The sequence below is a fragment of the Neodiprion pinetum genome, chromosome 1 (genome assembly GCF_021155775.2).
Source record: "Neodiprion pinetum isolate iyNeoPine1 chromosome 1, iyNeoPine1.2, whole genome shotgun sequence".
NCBI classification, from domain to species: domain Eukaryota; kingdom Metazoa; phylum Arthropoda; class Insecta; order Hymenoptera; family Diprionidae; genus Neodiprion; species Neodiprion pinetum.
In genome coordinates this window covers 35,816,205-35,840,796 of record NC_060232.1, presented here as the reverse complement: position 1 = coordinate 35,840,796, position 24,592 = coordinate 35,816,205, and the positions used below count along the sequence as shown (strand labels likewise).

The 24,592-nt window shown below is 39.7% G+C and overlaps 1 protein-coding gene across 4 annotated transcripts in view; it reads right to left on the bottom strand.

Moving 5' to 3' along the window:
* LOC124223935 (dystroglycan 1) overlaps window positions 1-24,592 on the bottom strand; it is an 87,019-nt gene that overhangs the window by 24,822 nt on the left and 37,605 nt on the right. For 3 of the 4 annotated variants that reach the window (XM_046636368.2, XM_046636393.2, XM_046636385.2), the window contains exon 1: window positions 22,293-22,643. The exons of the other annotated variant lie outside the window; for it this stretch is intronic. The gene's annotated coding sequence lies outside the window, so the exon portion shown is untranslated. Of the gene's footprint in view, window positions 1-22,292; window positions 22,644-24,592 lie in introns of those variants that run through there. 4 annotated transcript variants of the gene reach the window in all.

The following is a 24,592-nucleotide window of genomic DNA, read 5'->3' as shown; positions in this document are numbered from 1 at the left end:
ATTGGTTGGAATTGTGGGAGAAATTTCGCTTCGCTAGATATTATCACCTTGTAAGAAAAGAACTATGCGATTGAGGGAGGAAAGTTAATTTTGTTTGAATTCAATTCCACAAGCACCGACAGAAAATTGAGCAACGATCTTATAATTTCATTTGAATTCATCTCACAAAGTGTGCGGTCCGGCTCTTGAGATAATAAAATAATGAAGATAACTTCAATTCCCGTGATGGAAACACCGATATTTTTCATTTCCTTAGTGGCTACCGAAACACGTTATATACAGTGGGTTTGAGTTGTACAAAAAACAAAAAACAAAAAAAAAAAAATCAATCAAGTAAATCCATCTCATTTGGGCAGCGGGCATAAGAGGTACAAGAATATTTTGCGTTCAAATCGAGGATGCCGTGTGTACTTGTGTAATCTTAAGAGAACTCTATACATAGACCCTCTTATTAACTAATTAGGTCGCCGGGGAACAAGCTAGACTTGAAGATAAATCGGTCAACTTTTAATCACTGTAACCAGAAACGAAGCGACGAGTCGTTATAACGCAACAAGACGAATAAGGAGCGGAGTGGAGATTGACACGAATTCTTTTCACTGGAAGTAAGTGATGCCGTGAAGGATGAAAAAAAAATAAATAAAAAAAAGAAAAATTCATCATCTATACTACGGAGGCTGTATCAAACAAGTTGTGGAAAAAAATGGATAAATGAAATGAAATAAAAAAAAAGAAAAAGTCAAAAAAAAATTTGATAATTCACGATGCGCGATTGGTGAACGAGACGGGTATCACGGAGGCGTTAAACGTCAAACCGACCAATTAGTCCAAAGTTTAATCAACCGAACCGTGAGATGAACGCAGCCAGACGACGAGCAGCCCTTCTACAACGCCTACGCCAGACACGAGCACCTCCGATAAAACGATAGATTAGCTAATCCCAGACTCTGTTGATCTTGCCCTCGGCTCGAACAGTCCTCGAGGTCGATGACCCGTCATTCCCGCACCTCGGCTGACAACGAGCGTCGTCTAGCTTCGACTTATCATTTTGATAGGTTCGCGGCGTCGTGCAAGACATGCGAAGGCATTGTTTATGCATGCTTGAAATGCGGTAAATTCCAAATTAACTCTCCGTTGATTCGCGAGGCGTGTGACTGGAGGAAGAGATGTTGTGAGACCACCTCTGACGTTTTCCTTCCGGTAAAATACATGCTTACTTTTTTCAAATTCGTTAGGTTTCTGTAACACAATTAGGTACAGCTCCTCGATGTTTACCGCGTGAGAAAATTCATTGTCACAACAACGACGACCGACTGACGAGGAGGAGGAGGAGGAGGAGGAGGAGGAGGAGGAGGAGGAGGAGGAGGAGGAGGAGGAGGAGGAGGAGGAGGAGGAGGAGGAGGAGGAGGAGGAGGAGGAGGAGGAGGAGGAGGAGGAGGAGGAGGAGGAGGAGGAGGAGGAGGAGGAGGAGGAGGAGGAGGAGGAGGAGGAGGAGGAGGAGGAGGAGGAGGAGGAGGAGGAGGAGGAGGAGGAGGAGGAGGAGGAGGAGGAGGAGGAGAAGGAGGAGGAGGAGGAGGATGAGGAGGAGGAGGAGGAAGAGGAGGAAGAAACGTTTATAAACGACTCAACTGCATGCACCAAACTCTCGTCTTTGCTGCAGTAAGACGAACGGTATTCACGCTTGGATTTCCAAGAGCTGTACGATGAATAGAGAGCTAGAGAGAATCGCTAATTGCAAGTAACGTACTAATTAGCAGCGTTGAGACTTTCGAAGGGAATATTCACGGTGTCCAGCAAAAAATCCGTAACAAGTTCAACAATATTTCCAGGAGATATCCAGGATATCCAAGGACATTAAAAATAGAATAATGTTCCAAGACACAAGAAAGATTCAAGGATAGTTTCCAGGTATTTTAAAGTACAAGCAAAATTCAAGGACATTTCCAGGACCACTGGACACCACGATGATTTCCCCACTTATTTTTCGTCTCCTTCTCTCGCTTCTTTTTCTTCCTCCTATCACGTCAAGTCTCCGCTCTTCCACGCGGTGTCTGGTTCCGATCCTCGCATCGAGGCAATGCGATACCGCATTCGTAATTCGAATTCTCCACCTTACACCAAGTTATCGATTAACGCGTCTATCGCGAGATCGAAGAGCCGTAGGTTGTTCCTCCTCGATTTTACACCGTCGTCACGGTCGTCTTCTTCGTCGGCCGAAATCGTCGGCCCGATCTTTATCGCCCACGCTTGCCCGTTCCTGCCTAGAAGCGAAGCTCAACCGACTCGAGCTTCACTTCCTGTTTGTTCATTCACCTCGGTAAATACCTGCCTCCACGATTTTACACTCGGACTATAAATATCCGGAACACCTTGTTCAAGGCTTTGCTCCTGGCGCTGCAGGAACGATTTTTTCCAAACCCTTTACCAATTCATGAGTTTTCGTCGGCTTTGGAGCTTTCGTTAAACATGCGAAGTGTTATATCGGAGAGAGGCGATGGTTGGTCTCTTAAAGTTCCTCGTATCCCGATAGTGGTTCTTGTCGTTCTTATTGTGTTCTACAGGCATCAGGCGTCGCGGGTTTTCTCAATGGTTCTATTGTGCGAGTCGATGACCCGATGGTGTACACAGCCGCAGTCTATACACGTATCTCGTCATTTATGGGAGAACCTTGGCCACGGTAGGCATTACATACTTGCCAACTTGTTTCCCGGCTTCTGTTGCCGCGCTGTCGACTGACCGCAGTGCGATGCAGTTTTGCGTTGCCGTTAAGAGATCACGATCGGCAGTGCAACTAGAATTCCGAATACAACAATTACCGTCGATGTTTCCTTCGGCGTTTCTTCGTTACCGGATTGTTGAAATCAAGGTCCTTTTGTCGTAGAAACACTAGGTAAGTGTAACGAAGTTTCCATACACGATCCACCTTGCCGTCTTTAGAAGCCAACGTCTCTTCGCTCCTGACACTTTTCCATTACCTTCACCATTATGAATTCACGAGGGAGGATCTCTCCGGGACGCGATATGAATTTATGCGGAAAAAAATATATAAAAAAAACGAATAAGAATAGATATGAGAAAAGTTGCAGGAGATGAGCGTTCAAGTTTTACGACTCGAACCTTGGCCTGGTGTATTTCCGTCGAGTGCTGCTGCACAAAGGACGAAGCATCGTTCGGTAGGATGTTTGCATGTTTGCAGTATTCCGAATTTAAACAAGTGTAACGTAACGGAAGTCGTCATATTTTGAAATTTGGTAAAACAACCTTACGAACAATGTCGCAAAAACTTATGTCGCGTTATTTTTCGGAATAACTTGAAAGAGATGTGTAGAGAGAGAAAAAGAAAGTTCCGCGCGATCAACTGTCTAGTGTAACGAGACCAGCCTTGAGGGGTATCTGATCGCAGTATCAGCTGGAAGAAAGTCAATAAGCTAAAAATTGTGGTTATGATTCTACCGTACGTACGCTAACTAAAACCGATGTAATCTTGCGGTACCGTACACGGTCAGCGAGAGGGTATCGAAACCTTGGATCGCGAGTATAAAACGCCACGAAAACGTCTAATGGAGCATGGAGAATAGCGAGTTTACGAGACCACCTTTATTCAGGTAGCTAGGTAGTATTAAACCCATGACAACACAGACGGAGGCAAAGAGATTCGAGATAAAGACACGTGGCACGATAAAGCAATTAGTGTAATTACCGTTGGGGATAATTAATGGCCAATTGAACGAGAATCGTCGCATGGAGAGCGTTGCGTGTCTCTCTCGAGATGCGTGTAATCTAAATTCACTGCGTACAATGTATTTGTACACCTATAAAATACGCTTGCTATATGTATGTGTATATATATGTATATATATATATACATATATACATAGCTAAGCGTGCGAAAAAAATCGTTTTGCACTGTCGCGTGAATTCGTTGCGGGGGGATGAAAACGACGAAAGGGAGAAAACAAGAGGATATCGTGCGATCTGGATTTCAAAGGCTTTTCGTTTGTCAAACTTGATCTGTTCTCGCAACATTCGAAAACGATTATCGGGACGTTGTTTCCAACTCTCACGATCTCGAGCTGTTGTTCCGTAAAAGAATTACCTTCACCGTTACGTGAAGAGAGAAAATTTTGATTCGAAATTGATGCCCCATCGAAGTAAGGTTTGTCTCTCTCTCTCTCTCTCTCTCTTTACTACATTATATAGATTAATTACCCATGATGCCAAAAAAGCAGCAAAACTTTTCACTTCTCTCCTTGATAAGTTGAAGATTTTTATTTATTAAAGAAATATCGTCACGAATCTCTATCACTCCTCGTCCATTTCACAGAGTCCGGTTTCCTCGTAAGTGATCAATACCACCGAACCCCATGGATACAACGAGGAGCCCCATGAATATCGTGTTACCTGTGTCGAAAGACCCGAGCTTGCAGAGGGTCGGTGGGGAGTGAAGATTGATGAAATCAAGAGATTTTTCGTGTGAAAGTGAGGGGGGAAGGGCAGGGGGGGGGGGGGCGATAAACTCGGTAGAGTACGAGTTGCTCTCTCTCTCTCTCTCTCTCTCTTTCTCCCTCTCCCCCCCCCCCCCTCCGCTCTCTCGCTCTCTCTCTCTCTTCTCTCTTTGGTTCTAGCTTCTTTCGCCGTTTCGTACCTGCAAGAGAGCGGACAAACGATGTGTCGTCGAGTGGAGAGCATTGCAGCAACAGTCTTAACGACTCGGGAACCGCGCGTGCAACGCAAAGACGTGATTTGTCTAACGAGTGCGAAGATTAAAACGCATAATTCGTCGCCGCGGTTCAATTTGCAGTAACGAACCAGCGTAAGTTACAAAAATAGCGACATTACTCATCTTTCATTTAAAGCACACATCGCCGCTGATGTTACTCTCGTATACGTGCAACGAGAGTATAAAAGCCGTGTCGCGTGTGAATGTGTATAGAATTTCTTTATCGCCGTCGCTTATTATCTCCTCTTCTTCTCTTATATAAACTTGATTGTCAACCCGTGCACAGACAGCGCTATAAGTCGGATATTATCTTATCGAAAGAGAAAAAAATAAAAAATAAAAAAAGGAAGCGTATAGAAGTCGTAATTCAAATGACCGTAAGAACGATGTTCAACCCGGTAAAGAAAAACCTGTGCGCCAGCCAGTGAAGTCCGTATCCTTTCTTATCAAAACTCTTTTGTGTACATATACGTATGGTACAGAAATATACGTTAACATCGAATCGCCAGAGTGGGCGGTAAACGAAAGAGAAGAAGAAAGTAAGGAATAAATACTACGAGATGAAATCCGATCGAAGTATTTTGTTTGGAGAAAATGGCGAAAGTAACACTTGAATTTTAATACTTTGCACTATAAAAAAAAAATATATAAATATAAAAAATTAATATTTCGATGGTACGTATATAATTGACACAAAGATGTAATATAAAATAGAGTAAATTTTTACGAATATCGTGTAATGAAAAAAGTTACTGATTCTATAATTCGTTGTTCATACATTTATATACTTTCTTTCATCTTGTATTACATGCATCCTGTAGCGTATCAACTAATTAATTAAATAGTCTCGAAACGAAGATCTAATAAATTCTAATTCAAACCTTATTCTCAAAAGGCTTTCTTTTTACAAGAATCTCTGTTCTCTCCACCTCTCCACCTCTCTACCTTTGTATCTATTATTCCCACACATCCCGCAGTAATACAACACAACATCCGTAACATATCGACGCGTACACAACACAGGACCGCTCCCACCAAATTTTCACCTAATCAAACAGGCGGTTTTCATCCTGTGTAATATTCTTCGATAAAACAGAGGAAAGGTATTCGTTATTTGAATATCAATCTCGACCTCGCCTCGTACAGAGCCGGATATCAAGGATGTTAGGTACAACAGCGTATAGATACCGGGTCGCGAAGCAGAGCGTTGGGAATAATCGTAGATCCGGTCGACAAGAGCCCGGTGAACTCTCCCAAGTCGATTTAAATATATTCAAATTGACTCGCGCGTGTGTGTCTGTGTCACGTGAAAAGTATTACACACACACACACATACTCCATACGTACCTATATGCAGGTTACGTAGGTATACACTACACATACAAGTATAAAGTATGGGTCGGGGTGAGGTCTCTGGATTTACATTGTACGATGTAGGACGAGGAAATTGAATTTTTTAATATCAAATTTGACATTCGCTCCTCCTCGGCAGCACACGTGGCGCACACCTTATGTGACGAATGGTTGAAAATTGTATCATTACTATATATATATATATACATACATATATTATATACGCAAACGGCTGGCCATTAATCGAGCGGCGCCAGCTGTAACGGATTGCGAAATCTAGCCAACTCATTTCCTTATATGATTTCAATTTCGTTTCGCGGCTTTTTTTTTCTTTCATTCGTTACCATTATTTTCATTATCATGCAGATGAATAGATGTGTAAGCGTTCCTTGTTTCTCAGACAAATTCGTTATCGCATCACGACGTAGCAGCCTGTAAGTCGCGACTTGTAATAAAAACGGGAATCTTCCGATATAAAAGAGAAATAAAACCAAGCCTGGGCGTAATAAGAAAAGTTTTCGAAGGGTCGACGAATTTTAGAAGGGATTAGGCGCCGTCGAAGAATAACGCCCCCGAAAATAGTAGCCAGCTCCGAATATTTTTCCAACCACATTCCATCTTTTAACAGTGTTTTTAACAAGTTTCCAACTTTCGAAAGATCCTTCTTTTCTTCGTGCGACTTAATAAATTGTTTTCACCGATCAAATTTGGTCCAACAGAGTTTCGATACGCTTATTGAACAGGCACGTACTATGATTTAATATTTAACGATAATATAACCAGTTTGCGTACTCAAAGGTTGACTGATCACGTCTTGTTCAACTGAACACTGGCGGTAATTTGAAGTTCGATAAAGCTTACAATTATATCGATCGAAATTCTGGTTGTAACATCTTTCTTTCCGTTCTCATACAATCGAAGTTTCATGACCCCAAGCTCAAAGCTCGGAATAAATTTGGTGGGTTTGTATAAGATGCGATTAAGTAAACATTGAGATTACCTATGCACGGCAATATATGTAAGATAAAAGGCATCGAAATAGTGTCAAATAAAATTGTGCCCAATCGTAAAAATCAGGGAAAGAAAACCAAGCGTTTGAAAAATTGGGTGAGCGGAAAAAAATGGCGATCGGAAAATATAAAAATGCCTCTGGATCATCAGCGGCAGCGGCAGCAGCATGATGAGGTTGTCCAAGATTAAAGCCAATTAAAATATTTTCTCAGTTAGTTGCGTGGTGGCGTTATCATATGTAATGTCGTTGGCCTGGCAATAGAGTTAATCAAAAGTAATAGAGCCAGCGTGCCCATCTATTAATAGGGGCACACTGACACACACACACACACACACACATCGGAGAGAAAGACGCCGTCCTTCTCATCCCACGGCATCGCATTGCTACAACACCAGCATCGATCAGTCCGATTGTAAGACAGATCAATAACAACCGAACTCTCGGAGTTCTCTACGTCTTCGACTTGTGCTGCGGAGCCTAATGTACGCATACGTGTATCCATACACATGTATACTAGGATGTATATTAACGTGGTGTTTTTTTTAAACTTTTTTTTCCACCTACGCACCGTTGGTAAAGTTAGTTTTTAGCCTAAAACAAAGGCTCGTGAAACCGGAACTCGGTAGCGAAATTCTAAAAGGTGCCTCATCCGGTTTGAATATTTCAAACACTCTTAACCGAAATATCTCGAAAATTATGCAAGTCGGAAAGCTGGGCTTGGTTTCATTTTGTAGATAATTAAATGTTCTTTAAAAACTGTCGAGACTACTATACACCTAAATGTTCATCTTGTATTCGATACGAACGTTTATAGGTGAGTGCATTGAATCAACGAATGAAGATGCTTATCACTTTGTATATTTTTATCTCACCCGTGTTCTAAGCTGATACAAATAATGTCACGTAATAGTAACGACATTTTTCAAAAGAACGTTTATTTATCTAAAAAAAAAAACCGAGAACAGCTTCCTGACTTGTACAGTTTGCGAGATATTTCAGTTCAATACTGCTCCAAGTTTTCTTTTTCTTTTGATTACCGTCACCTTTACGATACCTGTAGACATACGATTCTTTCTAGTGGAGTTTTTTTTTGCTGAGAAATTCCGCAGAACAAAGATGAGTAAAATCGATAAGTTGAACAATATACAATATATTTTTGTACGTAACGAACATTTGAAAAGCTGCGAACACATTCGATCTAGTAATTGCGAAGTAGGTACGTTCGCTGGGTGAACAAAATTCAAGATTAAGAATCCACGGAACAGTTGATAGACGAGAATAGTGCTATTTGTTTATCTATCCAACTTCGATGACCAGTACGAATGATGCACGCTTAAAAATACGCACGTTATATTTGCCCGGTATAAACATGAGGATATTTTCAGACGAGATCAGATCCGCGAACGCTGCAGAATAAAAAGAATTTCGCAGAACGCGGTAAAAAGAATAATGAAAAAACGTGTATTACTTTCTTCTAAATTTATACAATGTACTTTAATACGTAAAACGATAAGCTTTGATTCGTAAGAATTTTCAAGAATTTTATTTACTCGCATCTCATTGTCAGAGCTTTCAGCTTTAATCTCTAAACAAACGGTTCTAGACTTTGAAAATCCAAATGAAATAAAGATTGTTAAATTTTCCGAAAAAACTGTAGAAAAAAAAAAAAAAAAAACAAAGAAAAGCAGAGCGATTCCCAAAATACACTTGTGCATTGGTATACGTATAATATTCGACATCACGACGAACTTTGTTCACCAGGCAACAATTCGTAAGGGTAAATAAATGGGTCGGTTTTAATGTGCGCGTGTTGCGTGATAAATGCTTTGGGAGGGGGGGGGGGGGGGGGGGGGGGGGGATTCGACAGTATAATTTATGAAAAGTACAAGAGCCTATATAAGAGTATATACGCGAGCATATGTAAAGATATAATAATATATAGTGTGTCGTTTCAAGTGTGCCACTCTCTGCATTTATTTATTCCTTGTGCCTCGAAATAGGTGTGTCTCTTTTTTTTTTATCTACCCCGTTTTTCCTCCTCGTCCTCCCCTCCGACGAGATGCGGAGGAGGAACAGCGCAGATGTTTTTTGTGGGCACAGTGACCGTGGGGTGATCGAACTGCTGATCAAACGTTAAACATTGCGTCTTCGACAGGGCTAAGCGGAATTTAAACGCAACGATAGAACGTTTTAATCAGTCTTTTTTAACGGTGAAACAATCGACGCCCGCGCGTGCATTTCGGGGCCCTTAATTTGGGCCCAGAAACACGCGTGCAGGAGACACTCATCGACGAAACGGCGAAATAACCCTGGCAGGCAATATTTCTCTCGATGCCGATGGCTTCCGGTGCAAACAGACAAAGTAAAATATCTCGATGAGTAAGTCAGCGTACGCGTGTGCTTTGATTCAAATATCAACGTTTCCACGCATTGTGAAACGTTCCAGTGTCGAAGGATGTTCGATTTTTCGCGAAGCAGGTCTACTGTACAAAAATTTTTGGCCAGATTTTTAAAAGACTTGCGACCAGAAAAATCCTAAGCTTTGTATAATTGTGATTCGATTAACGACGCAGTCAAAATGAACGCATGCTTGTTTTACATTTTTAATTTTCTTTATTTTAATTTACTGCCATGTAAGTGAAATAATTGAACGATTAAATCTGACGACCTTCCCGTGTCCAATTTATTAACTTCTTTTTTACCCTCCTAATTTTCACTCGTCATTCTTCGAGAAGGTAAATTTAATAAACTTGGACCCTCGAATCATCCGTCAATTATTCCCATGAAATTCTCCGAGAGATAAATTAACACCTCTTTGATCGCGTCCGTCAGTCCGATACTGTATAAACGGTTTCGAGAGAGAAGAAAAAGATTGATGAAAAAAAAGAAAAAAGAAAAAATTGAATCGAAAAAGAAAACTCTCCCGGCTTATTATCCCGTCGCGATCGTTTCATTCGACAACTCGATAGAGAGAAAGAGAGAGAGAGTGTAAAGTACCTCCTTGTGTTACGGATATTTATTTTTATTATCGTTAGGAGCGATCAGTAATAACGTTAATTAACAATTGGCTTTTCAAGAGGCTGTTTGAGGCATTTTTATTCCAGACGTGCAGGATCATGCTCGACGGTGCTTTTTCGTGTATAAACTAACGGAGATAAAAATCTTTCGACCCTGTTGCGCGGCTCGCTTGAATTGAAGGAGGATCGTCGAGGACTTGGTTCGTTAGGCGCGAGATTGCGGTTCAAGTGTGTTCCTACACAACTTTTACACGTGCCTAGACGATTCAACATTTATATTACATGGATATATGCACCATGTTTCATACATCCGACTACGTGTACGTATGGATGGTATCGTATCGCCTCGATATCAGCTGTCGAACCCGAAGGAGATATTTATAGGAAAGGTATGGTCGATAAGACGGCGCCACTTTGACCTCTTGAAATTTTGAATAGGTACCAGAGTCGTTGTTCACGGTTCAATTCAGGCGTCAATTTGACGCCAAAATTAATTCATCCGAATTTCTGGATCAGCTTTTTATTTCATTCCGATTGTTTGAATTGCTTTTCACTTTTCTCATTAAAGGTACGTAAATATATGAATATGTAGTTAATATGTATTAGATATGTAATTATACAACAGGCGAGAAACTGAGAAGAACGGTTTTTTATTTATTTTTTAATATCGTTTTTCAAAGGCGAACGCGTCTGTTTCTTTGATTCAATGAAAGTAAAGGGAATCCCGATATCTTCTTTTGATGATCGTAAAGTCAATTTAGAGCAACACTTTAGAAAGAAGTTACGTACGTAATTACAGTATGTGACGTTAAATTTCATTTCAATTTATTTTACCTGAATTAATGACATAACATTATATTGACTAAAGCGATTTCTTGACAAATTTATAGAATACAGAGAAAGAGAGAAAGAGAGAGAGAAAGGAGAGAGAAAAAAAACACGTTCTTGATAAACGGCAGCTCTTCCCCCACGATTTCCTCTTTTTTACGTTTGTCTTTCTTTTCCCTTCTTTTCCTTCCTACATTAAGAGCACATTTCCGTGCTCTCCGGATTCGCAATATCAGCTGCCTCCCGAATAAAACGGATAACGCGTGAGTCGTTAAAGTTTCGTTAGTTTTCGAAGAAGGAAACAACGTCCTTGTCCTCGTCGTAATGATGGCAAGTCGTAACCCGGTCGACCTATTTAACACTTAACACTTAACACCAGTAATATACCTGCTCACTACTTATCTGCGAAACGAGAGAGGGAGAGAAAGATAAAGAGAAGAAAAGGAGACTCATGCCGAAGGTTTAGCACGTTCTCGCGAAAAGTATCGACCTCGTCGAAAGAAAATGACGATTTTCAAACTACAAGTTGACAAATTGTCGCGGCGCATTGTGTAGAATTTTCAGAAGTTCTAACTAGTACTGTGCGATTAATCGATCGATCGGTAGCTTCGCTTGATCGTTTTTCCAATTAATCGATCAACTGATAGTTGCGATTTACATACCGACTGATTTGCGGAATTATTACGAGTCAACTTCGATTAACCGATGAATCAAAGTTACCGATTACTCGATTAATCGTGCAGCACTGTTTTTTATAAACTCGATACGAGATACTCAAGTTCCCAATAAATTCCACATACTCGGTACAAAAATGTCCCGATACGTTCAATTTAAATCGCAGACGACCGGAATTCCTCGCGAAATCGAATTCTTGGTAAAATTTTCTCTTCCCCCAGATGAATTTGTACACGGATTAATTTGTGGGATCGGTGTTCCAGGGTGTTATGTTTACAAGGAATCACGCGAGTTTTGAAACCTTAATAGTTGGGTGGCCGGCGGGTGTCGAGGATAAATGAGAACCGCAAGACACGGTGGCTTAGGAGGAGTATGCGATACGTTAGCTCTTGTCGCGGTAAAGAGATCGAGTTTCCGAAGCCTAGACGTCGTCGAACCGAGGGTTGGGTTCCCTCCTGGTGATCCATTCCAGCGTGGATCGACGAGTTGTTCTATCGCGAGCTTTTCGATCCCCGCATAAAATGAAAATCAAAGGACCCGAGGGCGCGGGGGAAATAAAAAACGGTCCGAGTAAAAGGAGAGAGATCGCATTGTGAACCAACGATGATCGTTATCTGACGTATCTGACGTATCTTGCGTTATACACCGCCTGCACATTACTCCGTTTTATATAATTCCGTTTTATTATTATTTTATTTTTATTTTTTAATAGATAACAAAAATTAGTTATTCACGAACGAAGGTGAACGGATTCTTCATAATTCATTCAACCTCATCGATGAGAGTGGACGATTCGTCATCGTTATTACCATAAATAAATATACATGAATTTCAACATTATAGAAAGATTCGCGTACCTTCAAAAAATAGTAACGTTTAAAAATTGGAAATAATTCAATTCTTTGGAAAAAAAAAAAAATTCAGCGAAACAATTTTTTGCCAACTTTTTTTTCGGTGATACGATAGCGCAAAATTTAGAAGACAACAAAATTAAAAAAAAAATTGTCTACATTTTTATAACTGTTGACACGGTGTAATATGTGCGTAAAGTTTGTTATTTCTGTGACAATCAGCATTGCCAATTACAGCGAAATAACAAGATAAATTCTTCTCTTCTCCGTTTGCAGAAAATGAATATCTTAAAATATTCTTCCTAGAATTGTTTACATTCTCGCTTGCGTTCATGTTATTCCATTTATTTTTTCACAGATGGATAAATATATTTTTTTTAAAAAGCCGGTATACGCACGCATAGACACACGACGAAAGTTTCTCGCTTGCTTTACGTATTTTTCAACGATTCTGTAGCTCATCTCTTCAGCGTTAAAGATATTTTACGTGCGAGCTACGTACACTTGGTGACAATGAATCTGAGACCGCTAATTTTTTACCCTAGACAGGTTACGTTGGCAACACAGAGCAACCTACAGCGCCACAGTCGGCCGAACGCGAAACAAACTCAATCTCAATAAACGTAACGTAACCCATGACCGTCGAATCTAACCTTATTGTTAGAATACCGCAAGGATAATGACTTGTTGGATTGACACGTCAATTCTAAGGTTAGATTCGACGGTCATGGGTTACGTTACGTTTATTGAGATTGAGTTTTTTTCGCGCTCATCCGATTATGGCACTGTAGGTTTCTCTGTGTCGCCAACACAACTGTCCAGAGTAAAAAGTTAGCCGTCTCAGATTCATTGTCTCCAAGTGTACATACCTATACATACATGTACATATATACAAGCGATCGCTGAGTGATTCACTCGCTCTTCTTTCGTCTTTCGATATCTCGACCGATGAATGCTGATTTTTAACGCTACGCAATAGCCGGTGGCGATTTTTTAGCGCTTACTCAGCATTGGGCGTGCATGCGAATGTGTGTATACAGACACTCTGGATCTATCTATAAATAGATTACCGTTTATCGCCACGACGGCGCTTCGACGTGTTACAGAGACTTCGTATCAATGATTCATGGGCTGTGAGGTTCCCGCCAAGGCGCCAGCCTAACCCAAACAATTATTATTAAATGATATAAAACTGGTATCTCGAGCCCCCCTCGTTTCTTCGCCACTTTACGTGTCTTTTTTTTCGATTTTCTTTTGTTCTGGCTGTTGTTTATTCTTTATTATTTTCCATTTCACTTCGTAAAGAAACTTGTAATTAGCTGAATTAACGAGCTACTCGTTTATTACAAGTCCGAAGACTAACAAGAAGCTGCCCTTTCAGTTTTACAACCTGCAGCGTTCGTTAATTGAGGTTCGGAGGGAGAAAAAGGGAACAAGAAAAAAAAAAGAGAGAAAACGATATAATATATTATAGGTGCAGTAAAAAATCTCCCTCCTTCGAACGTAAACTTTGCTCCAACTTTACATGCATTTTTACGAAACAAAAAAAAAAAAAAAATCGTATTCAAACATTTCTGGGCACTTTCGCTATATATTATACAAATTTACGACATACATATATGATATACGTATAACTATAAAAAATAATGAATCGTCAAGAATATATTATCAGACATCAAATGTAATAATTATGCTGCGATTAACATTCGGCAAATTCAAGTTATAAACGAGAGAAAACAAAAAAAAAAAAGAAATTGACCGTTAGATTTCTCTGACAATGAGTTACTAGATCGATGACAATTCAAATATAAGAGAATACGGGAGTCTCAAGTTACTCGACGTTCAAGTATCTATGAAAGCTCGACAGAATAGTTAGATAGGTACAATGAATGAGAAAACCGAATCGAATAAGAGGCGGAATGCACAGCGTATTATAACCGATACAGATTGAGGATAAGCAATAACAGCGCGCACTGCGCATTATGAGGAGGCAGAAGAAGAAGAAGACGAAGAAGAAGAAGAAGAAGTAGCAGAAGAAGAAGAAGAAGATGAAGCGGCAGCAGCTCCATTCATAAATCCTCAAACACTGTACTCGATTCACAGACGTTTCACGGATCAAGTGGCGACTGTATTAAATATAGTCAGCGAGTGGTCGGAGGTTCGCGGTGAAGACAACACACCGCATTTACGAGTAAAATCCGCATCTGCGGTGGCGGTAAATTTTTATCAAATCACGTGGTTTGAATGCAGTGAATCTGCCGTCTGTATGTGGTTCAATATCACGGCGCTTAACGACCGTCTACTGCATAAACCGAAGGAAGATACACGCGTTGTAAACGTCGAGACGTGTATATATATATATATATACGAGGTATAATATAACAGCACAGCGTATAATAAATTAGGTATATATACTGCTGCACGATTTCAGCACGTAAGGGAGTTTCGAGAATTCTTGTACGACGCGCTATCGCCGCCCTTCATTTTCCCTCATTACTGTATCTCCCCCAGTAAGCATTTACGTGACGCCCCTGCCGAATTCGCGATGTGGGATGCTTGATGGAAAACGACGAGAATTTGGTGCGCAATTTTGTTTTTCGTCATGAAAAGATGATTCTTCGTTTCCTTTTACGTAGGTTTTTTTTCAACTTTCCGTTTTTACGTTCTCAGAGGAAAAAGGTAGTTATTGTAATCAGCCCGATAGTCATAATTTGAGTTTTCGCTAGATTTCCACGTAATTGAAGTTTGGAGAATCATCTCTAATCAATTTCAAATTGACATCTGGATTTCAATTATTTTCGACTCGATCCACGCGACTTTTCCAAACTTAGAACTTATTAGGTTTTGACTTTAAACGGTTCGGTACTTTTTGAATTATTTTAATAACAAACTTCCAAAATATGAAATAAAAATTATATCTTGAGAATGGCTGAATGGATTTGAATTAAAATTGATACCGTGAGATTTTCTGGGTCACTAATCACGATTTTAAGGTTAGATTTGCGAAATTTAAATTTGGCATGCTCGATAAACTGAAAAAAAAAAACTAAAAACATTTGGATTTTTATGAAAATTAGTTTTTGGTAGAAATTGGTGGGCGTAGGTTTTTTGGGTCGCCGATATCGAATCCAAGGTCAGACTTTCAAAATTTGTAACGGTGGATCCATTACAGTGGTTCAAAATAAAAAAAATTTGTCATAATTCTATGTAATATGGTATCCGAGGTTTTTAAAATCGTTAATCACGAATCTGAATTTGTAGTTCGAAATTTGAATTGGATATTGTTCTTTTTTTTCTCTATAAACTTGGAACCTGCAGTGTGAGAACGTAGATTTCGAGGGTTGGTTTATGCTCAGTCGAATGCCGCCTGTTTTTTGTGTTTGTTTTTTTTCCTTCTTTCCCCCTCTCTCAGACTGTTAAAGACCGTACGTCGTTGTTTTCTCTCCTATTTATTTTTCTTCCCTTTCTCCCCATCGAAAGTGTATAACAATTTGGAAAAACGGTCACGTCGACCAGACTTATATAAGTATCACTGCTGGGCATTCGTTCGTCTCTCCCCGTAAATCATTCGCTCAAATCGCTCGACCTCGCCCCGCGAGTTCCCAAAGGCACGAAAGACTTACGACGTCGTTTGAATATTAAAAATCATCCGAGATTTTCCTTGATTACATTATTTTTCCTGTGGTTAAACACCCTCTTTTCATATTATCATTTTTACTTCAACGCAGGGGATGAAGCATAATTCTTATCTTACGCGCCATTTTGAAATTCTCTCTTATACAGTCGTGAGGATTATCCAAGAACTTGGAAAACCTCCTCGCAGAATCTTCGTCGAATTTGCGAGAGACTTAATTTGATACTCAAACTCTTGTAACGTTCAATCAGATATTACAATTTCATCGAAACACTTTACAGCGCACCTGTGTGTATGAAACATGAGGTTTTTAATGAAAAAATCGACAGATTTATAAGTGATAAGAAGTGCGAAGGCTTTAAAATAAGACTAAAAATACATTTCGTAAAGGTTGAAAAATATATATATATATATTGTTTTTTTTGCTTCGTTAATTATTTCAATTTCATCAGACACAAAAAGTGTCTAAAAATGACAATTTTGGATAAGCGGCAAAGCAGGGAAAAGTCCGGAAATTATACAACAAAAAATCAGTCGCAACGTACCTTGAGAATAATTCTAGTCTTACGTAGAAATTTACCAATTTCAATACACATCGAAAATAATCAAGATAACTGCACGATTTTCATATTTCATCTCGATAGTAAAAAGCGCATGTCAAAGATGCAAGGCAAAGTAGCCCCGAGTAACCATCGTTGTTCACTGTATTTTAATACAGGCGGCAAGGCTGCTGTTCGTTTATTGTTGTATATTATCTTACAAATTTAGACGAACAAACCCTGGACGTTAATACACGTTGGTACTAAGGACGGGCTGAATCAGGGGAAAGATAGGGGGGGGATGGAGGGCGGTTGTTTATTTTTAAAAAGGCGTATTTTATTTCGGGTTTAAGGGCAGCAGCAGCAGCAGCAGCAGGAAACGGAAGTAGCGATAGAGGTTGTCTGTACATCGCGACCCTCCGTGACCTTTGGCAAGTGCATGCTCCAAGAGCAGGAGGATTTCTACAGTTTTCAACGTCTTAGGTGAAAAAACACTGCTACTATGCAGGCATTGGCCTCTTCGCTGTTATAAATAGGCAACTTATACATTTATCTAACGTCTCCGTTTCTATGTTTGTACGCAAACAATGGAGAAATATCGGGCATGAGAAGAGAAAAAAAAAAAAAGAAAAATTTAAATAAAATATAAATACAATAATCGTATGTGTATACATGTATTCGCTCCTGCCAATCAGTTCACGATTAATGAGCTTAGACTCGATAAGGACCAATTTATGAATTGTTATTACGTGTTAATTATGCGCTATACTTTCAATTTTCAATTGATAGCCTCCAACAATAGCAGAATCCTTTGTGCTTTGACGCTGTCAGTTCAAGATATAATGTCATTTTTTGAACATGCGTTTCTGCAGCTTCGTAGCAATTACGAGGGAAAAAATTTTCAATATCACCGATATTATATCATTGTGATGAGATATCACAGAAAAGTTGTACGAAAGGCGGAAAAGTTGACAAATTTTGTTTTTCTTCTCAGACCTGTGCAATCATTTTGCATATGAATAAAAAATCTCCCTTTCAATCTACATGCAGTGTATATTATTATTGTTTATTCAAACTGTATTCTCCTCCGTCTTAATTTACGCATATTGTACGTAATTGAAACAAAATTACACAGCCGTGTGATGTTTGAGATATTATCGTACAAGGGTTTTTTTTTCCTTCCAATTTACATTCAGACATACCTAATTACAGGTTATACAACAATTATACTCCCATTTCCGAAAATTCTCTTCCAATTATCGAGTTTTCCTCGTCTAGCGAAAATGCTCACGTAATAATAAACTGCTGCGAAAGATACCGTACCAAGTAGCGAAGCTATAATTTAAGGAAATGGTAAAACGGCAGAGAATTATAATGACAATAAAACCGGTAAATGTCGTTCAAATGTCAATTACTACTTAGGGAATAAAAGGGTCGATTGTTTCTCGAGTTCGGTCGTGACAATTGTAAGCCTTAACGAAGAATTTGCAATTCGAACAATCAGTAACCAATTGTTAAATTAATTTACGATCAGTACGATTCGAATTATACGATGCTGCAGGAACACCATCGTCAATATTTTGAATTTCGGTGTATCAAACCGACTGCCCGATTCCCCTTCTGATTTTCCGTCACTCTCTCTTTCGCTTTCTCTCTCTCTCTCTCTCTCTCTCCCAACCTCTCACCTACCTCTTGGTTACATAAAATGCAGAGGATTGATTCAGGCCGCAAAAAATCCTGCATTCGTAATACGAGACGCGACAGGTTAATTTCAGTTCCGATATTTACACGGTATTTCGATCCGTTCCCGATAAAAGGATTCGTTTGAACTTCGGCCCGACCATTCAATTATCTACACGGTGTTTCGAACATTTGCGAAGCAGGAAAATGAAACACATTTCGCAGCATGAATTCCACTGTATTTGTCCGAATAAATTTCAATCCCGTTTCTCACTTCGTGACTGTAAATTGGTGGGTTTTTGGAGGGCGGAGGATTCGGAATGGATTAGTCACGTAACAGGCATCAGGGAAGCGTCACATAGGGGTAATAAATTTCAAAGACTCTTAAAGCGCAGTTAAAACTTACCCCAAACTATGAACGGTTTACCGTATAGAACAGTAACGGCCTGTCTAAGCTGGCGGACAATCGTTTGGGGGGGGGATCCAACTTCCGCACGCGTATAATACATATAATCTTGTTATACCCGCATCCCGATAAATTAGCTGCTTTTCAAAGCCTCGATTACGTACACGTATAACCTCACCTAATTTTCCGAACAATCGTGTCGGACGATTTATTACGATCTTCCTTTTTCCGTTTTCCATTATAATGTATTATAGGTGACAAAGAAAAAAAAACTCCCTTGTTTTAATTTCGGTGAAAAAGCGTCAATTGTAGCAACAATTAATCCGAAATTTTTTTCTAACAAGTTTAACACAATACAAGATAATATGATAACGGAAACCATAAGCGGTGGAATAAAGTTGTTCAACGAACGTTCAGCTGTCCTCATAGAATTATTTTGTGCAAAGTGGCATTTTCCCACATCAGCTGGTGCGGCTAGTAGTTTACGGGGCTGGTGGGAGGGTGTTTAATTTATTATCGGTTAAAGCCGCGACAGCACCCCGTGTAACGAGCGGATGGCGTTGCACACACAATCCCACCTCCTCGCACGACAAAGGCGTTGAATTTACGCATTTACGTCCTTTCAACTGCAGACTGACGTATTACAATAATAGACAGGGTGGGATAATACCGTTAATATAATAGAAGCATATGGTTCGGCTTGAAACCACTTTCGCTGTTGATTCGTGATACGCCCGTCTATTCGAGGTGCACGGGTAACGCACGCTTCAATCCCACTCGTTGTCAAAGGCGATATGCGCGGGGGAGGAAATCGAAAACAAAAGGAAAATTTCCTCGGTGTATTATTAAATGATTCCGGTATCGAAGAAACGAACGGAAAATAAACAAATGAATAAATAAAAGCAGAGGAAAAGCGAGACAATTTTTTGCACGAAGTTTCAATAAGTCATTCGTGCATTTTCAAGTAAGATTGCAAATTCACCGTCTCTCCCTCTCTCGTTATTTCTCTCTTTTCGTTCTCTCGACACAACTACTCAATTCGTTTTTACGATCGATTCGCCGATCGATATATCTTGATCGATGTAAGTACGATCGGTTATTTGCTCACACCGATCGCGTCTTTAGTTGGAACTACTGGATTAATCAATAAACGAATGTTCTGTACCAAGTATTTACCAAATCAAACAACATGATCAATAATGTCAATAGATCAATATTAGCCAGATAAGAATGCACGTCCAAGTGTTCTTTCTTTTTTACCCAGATCACGTTAAATTAGTCAATAACCAACGAAATCGAACGTCACGCAGAATCTAGCTGAAAATCGGTCATGGACTGTCTAAACTTTGATGAAAAAAATAAATAAATAAACAGAAATTACAAACTATCTTTATGCAGTACGGTACAACAGTAATTTAATTTTTCATTTCACCGTAGTCAGCATTAGCAAAACACGCGCTACTGCATTCGTCGGCGATATCAGACACGCAACAAGTATCTCATGAGGTGTATAAGAGAGGTGTACAAACTGTGTTCCGCGATGCATCGAGGGGTTATTTTTTTTAAAACGGAGCAGATGTTTCTCCGGGCGTTTATGGAACAGCAGGCAATATCTACGTGGGCAGAGGGTAACGACAAACGTTCGGCATGATTTTCAATGCAGCGACTGCACCATAGAGGGATCGGCAGATTGCTCCGGAAACCGTAGGAAATCTGGCGTAGGAGTTCACGTTCTATGGGAAATTTTTGTTTACCTATAATACGAGGATCCAGCGAGCGTCTTTCTTTGGAACCCGGCGGTCAGACCCGGATTTCACCCTCCAAGCTTCCTAGCTCTTGACAAAGGACCAGCGATTTTGGAGAATCGATGAGCGTACAATAGCAAATAAAATAATATACATAAAAATCGAAAGTGAAAAAAGTGCAACGAAATTTACATATAACTTGGGCTTGAAAAATTTTTGTATTTTTAATAATGCATCTTTAAAAAGACTCGTTACTTTGTAACTTTGGGATTACTTGGAATTTAGTAAACCGTTAATAAATTATCAACAAACTCAGATTTCATAAATTCAACTTCTTCGGTAACCCTCAAGGTTCGGAGTACGAATTTTTATTTCAACATTTCGATGAGTTAACGCTGCTAACTTCAGCCTCGTTAGGATAATCTTATTTCCGCTTAGATTACGCATATCCGTTGCGTAAAATGATTTAGATTATTTCGACAAAATGATAGAAAAAGAAAGAAAAGAGAGACTTGAACTCTGTTGAACAATATACCTGTGATATGTAATAATTCATCGACATTTCCATAATTAAAGAGCAATTTCGCCACCGTTTTTCGAGACTCATCCGGAATAGTGAGGGACGATTCGTTCGCATGTAGGAACGCTGTTTACTAATGGGGGTCGTGCCCTTTAGTTGGACATTAACCGTAAGTGAATTTAATTGAAAAGTTCCCTTTCAATTGGCGTGAGAGAGAGAAAGACAAGGCGGAGAAGATACGTTGAAGCTGCAGAGAACTCGCACTGTTCGAGAAGTTAAAATATAACCGCTATCACACCAGCTTGTAAACTGCGTTTCAACTTACATGATGATGAACATGTGTGGCAGACGTTACGTGAACAATTGGTCTCCGACTTTTCGGAGTACGTGTCGAATTTTTCACGAATCTCTTCTACCGGCTATATATTATATTGTTTCCACAAAAATTCTCCACCATATAATGTAAGATATAATGTAATTTTGTTGTTAACTTTGTTTCAACTCTTTAAAAATCGATATTCTTCGTAAGACATTGATTCAAGACTTTGAAGTTTTCGAAATATTTTCTCGGATGCTTATGGTAAAAAATTTTGTCACGCCACAATTACTTCGACAATTGTGAAAACCTCGTATAATAACGATATTAGTAAATAATATTAATATAACGCGTGGAATATGCAATCAACAGTTTCCTCCCACAGTTATTGTTGCACCTACGGTGCATATTAAACAAACATCGTACGCAAGTATCACCTCGACTACTTTCGAAAGTGGGTCACAGTCAGTAAGTCTTACAGAGTTGCAACGCATTCATTAAACGAGCAACAACAACAGCAGCAGCAGCCCTTTATTTATTAAACAGATGCAAACGTTTTCATTGAACTTAACTAACCGAACCGCGTCTGACAATGAGGACTTTTTAAGTGTCTTGGGTAATTGAACCTGCTGCTCTCTGCGCCCTTCGAGTTGCGCCGCGTCGACGATTCCATTGTCTGAATTAAAATTCACAATTCAAACTCGTTTTTGCGATTTATAATTTTGGGTAGTCCCGCCTAAGGAAAGTATTAAATACACAAATTTGACAACATTTTTCACATACTCATATTTCTCGTCTCGAAATACGAGGTAATTGACATCAGGATCGGATACGTACGTGGGTATATACACGTACACAAACCAGCTGACAGCGTGGCGATATCGTTACGTTGTAATCGTGGGAGATTGAAAAATTGCAACGTAAACAAGTTTGAGATACGACAAGTTGAACGACTGAGTAAAATAAGAAAAGTTTAAAACCATTTTACATGCTCACCCTCTGACACTCCCTTTTCGAAAATCCTCTGCCTCTGTCACTTGTAACTTAATACGTGTGTATATACATATACATACACAATATATAGTATCACGCACAACGTTTTTTGCACACTATCACTTAACGTTGTAATTTACAACCCGAATAGTCTCCAAAGAAAGGAGAATGTAAAAAACGATAGTACAAAAAAAATAATAATAATAAAAATAACGAGGGACCGGCAGAGTCGGAGGAGAGAAATGGGGAAAAAAGAAAAAGATGATGGAGCGACGAAACGAATTCCCGATATGTTATCGCAAAACCGCGCTGACTCAACGCTCGCTCTTCGAACGCTGCTCGCGTACTGTTGGCGTGCAGCGAATGCCAGTATGGCGACCGACTCGACGAGGCGCCCCCGGATAGATGCCTTTGTCCTCAGTTTTTACCCCCACTCGGATTTCCGTTGGAACCGAGCGCTCCGATTGGCGGATGGCCGCGTTTATTTCCGGTGGATCGGAGCGATTCGAGCCGGCAACCGAGCCGCGCTTTTATCTCCTCTCGATGGAAGCTCCGAGGAATAGCTCGATAAATTTCACGGTTATATTTGCATTTTAATCGTCACGAGGTGTCGCGGCTCCGATGACGTCATAGAACGATAGCGAGCAGATCCGAGGAGGTGTTCGAATCGTGGCCCGGTCGATGTGCGCAAAAAAGAACACCCGAAGTTGAAGTTTCAAGATGAAACAGTTTTGTTTTCCTTTTGTTTTCGCTCTTATAATCGCTAGGAGGGGTCATCGGTTTTATGAATTCAGAATTACGACCAGATGCTACAATTGCTTCGGTCGCCGTTTTTAATTCGCACGGTTTAATTGCAAGTAAGAAGATATCGGTTGTGGAAAAAAATAAATAAATAGTTGTTACGAACAAAGTTATACGGTAGCGGGGTTACATTTTCTACAGTTTGAGTTACGATAGTCCTCGGGAAAAATTTGAAAAGCGACGAGTTATTTGACAAAAAACAAATTCCTGCATAAATTCAAGATGGTGGTCGAAGAAGCTGCTGTTTGAATTTGGTCGAAATTCTGGATTCAGATTATCAATGTGATAATCCCCCCCCCCCCCCCCCCCCCAGCGATGGAAAAAATGAAAATTGTGACATTGCAAAATTCTTGCAGAATTGATGAGGCTGTAATATCAAGTGCGTAACTTAATTTGCGCGGTTCTTCGAGTATCTAAACGCGTTGTCGTATGACGTCTATAAGGCAATTTTTCTAACCGAGAGTCCAAGGTAGGTACTCAAGACTCTACGGATTCTCTTTCCCACCGTGAGCCAGCGCCTATCCTCATACCTCTGGAGGAAATTTGATATTTATTCCGAGTGTTGACGAGGTAGAATTCGAAGCGGAAAGCCTAACCGGCCAGCCAGCCGTGAATCAAGACACTAAGGCAGCGTGATGACCGAATAACTGGCCCTCTTATAACACTAGGGGAAATAAAAATCCGCTTTTTGTTCACGCAACCGATGAATTTCGCACACCGTTCGGCGACCAGGAGAAATTATTGTTCGTCGCGAGCAATTTCTTGTCTTCTGAGTCATTCTGAAAATGTTGAGCAATTATTTACCTACCTGATTTAGAAGTGTGAATTTTGAGAAAAATTACTTTACCGAGAAATGTCAAGTTTCGGTACATTCGATCATGTAAGCACCGAATCTAAAATCCAAGTTTTTGTTACACGATATACAACTTTAGGTTGAATTCACAATTCCACACTTGAACTTTGTTCATACATACATGCGACAAAATTTGGCAATTTAACACTGATTTACGAATTGAAGTGATGAGTTTTGTTTTTCGTATTATTTTGGTTAAAGAGACTGCTGCCCGAATCTCGTTTTCAAAAACGTTTGACAGCTATTTTCAATGGATCTGTCAAGTTTATAAAATTTTTTTTTATTTTCAATTTCGTTTCAGTATGAACTTGAACTCGCGACTAGTACGAAATTCTTTTCGTCCAACAATTGACACTTGCAAGAGTCATATTTCTCTTTAAGGAAACAAAAGAAAAGAAGAGAAAGAGAGAGAGAGAGAGAGAGAGAGAGAGAAAAAGAATAGAACCAAAAACCAAGAAATACTTTTTACTCAGACTTTTCCTCATATCAGTATATAACCTCAAGCCTCCTCCAAAAAAATCCTCACATCCCCCTGACCGTTTAGATATTACATCAACGCTACATATAAAAAATATCGAGTATACGAGAGAGAAGAAAAAAAAAGTAAATAAGAAAGAAATGAAAGCGAGACGGGGGATAAACCCTGAAC